This window comes from Austrofundulus limnaeus, unplaced genomic scaffold, assembly GCF_001266775.1.
Source record: "Austrofundulus limnaeus strain Quisiro unplaced genomic scaffold, Austrofundulus_limnaeus-1.0 Scaffold266, whole genome shotgun sequence".
Lineage (NCBI taxonomy): Eukaryota > Metazoa > Chordata > Actinopteri > Cyprinodontiformes > Rivulidae > Austrofundulus > Austrofundulus limnaeus.
Window position 1 is genome coordinate 687,155 of NW_013952668.1, and position 1,819 is coordinate 688,973.

Below are 1,819 nucleotides of genomic sequence, written 5' to 3' on the forward strand. Positions count from 1 at the left end.
CCTTTAAACATAAGTAGCAATGCAAAAAAAAGTGAGGAAAAGGACCTCACTTTCCACAAACGACCTCACTTAGTTGGTAAATATTGTGAAAGTGGTTCTGTATGTACAAGTACACACACACACACAAGCACACACGCACACACACCCACACACACACACACACACACACACCTGTTCTTCAAATGTTTCCTCAGCTCTTAATAAAACAGGATATCGTCAGCCTTCACTGGTTCCTTTAAAACAGATCTGATGAACCCAGGCGCTGTTCTGATCTTTTGTGCTATTTTTAGACCAAACTCATCATGTAAATGTGTGGTTTTRATTGTTGATGTACTCGCTGATTAAAATCCTCTCCCACTAGCAGCTGTAGCATGTTTACACACCACAGCTATTATCCACTAACTACTACAAGAAGTAACAATTACTTGATTGCACAGTGTCTTACAGATGTGGGTGGAATCTCCTCCATATTTTTGCAGAAYTTGTGTAAAATTATCTGAATATTAAAAAAATCCTGTTGATTACAAAGGAAAAAGTCAGATACAACACAACAGAAACAACCGTTATTCTGTGATATTATACTGTTAGTGTAGCATGAAGAAAACTCTTTTTCAAGACCTCATGGAAGCTAGGGTCGACTTTCATAATGTCCTGAACTGTTTGGAAACTTCATCACCAACAGATGCATGCAGACAGACGGGGTGACCTGTGGGTGTGCTTGGACCCTGTAAACTGGGTTCTGTTGAAAGACTGAGCCTCTGGGTCTGATAAACATTGTGATAAAATGATCTTCTTAACTTGTAGTGTTAAAATAAACAACTCATAATCTGGCCAATTAAAAATATTCCTCTTCCAAATTCTAACGTAAACTATTTATCAAATAGTTGTACTTTTCTAAACTCCTGCACAGATAAAAACATGAATATTTTCTTTTTAGATCAATAAGAAATAGTATTATATTAATCTTAGATTATTAAACCAACACCAATTTAATTAACTTAAAGTCCACACRCAAAATATAGAGGAAATTATTAGGTTATTAAAGATTAAGTTTATTATTTGGTTTATCATTGTTTGATTTTTTAAAGGAGCAGATATAAGAATTTTATTTCTTCTGCTGCTGCCTTTCATTTTATTTTATTTTGCATTGTTTTGTTGTGTGAAATGTTTTTAATGAAATGAATAAATGAATAAAATACTAAAAAAAATCCCAAGATACAAATAAATATATTTACAGTATTTTTTCAAAGTAAAAAATAACCAAACTATTTTGAGCCACTTAGCTTCACAGAAAAAAATACAGGAATTCATAATTTTCAGGTAGTTTTTCCACAACATATAGATTTACAAAGTATAAATAAAGATACATTGTAACTTCCTGATGTCTTAAGATGTTGCTTCAATATTTCTTAAAGTACAGTATATCAGTCCCTCCTGCAGCAGAACACCCACATCATGATGCTGCCACCTCAATACGTTACAGTAGAGATGGTGAAAGTGTCTCCTTTTTTCCTCCAAACATAATGATAACCCTTATGACCATTTAGTTATATATTAGTTTTATCAGACCAATGGACATGTCTCCAAACATTTAGGTTTTTGTGGGTGTTTAAAACTGTAATCTGACTTTTTAACATTGCTTTTGAAGAGATGTCTTCTTCTCTGAGCAGTCTTTTAGCCCGTCTGTGGATAATGGTGTAGAGGTAACCCTGGTGAAAAAAAACTTTTCTATTGTTTTTTCCTTTGTCTTTGATTTTATTTTTTACACTTATAAGAAGAAAATCATTTTAAAGTGTTTTTATTTTCTTTAAGTGAATAG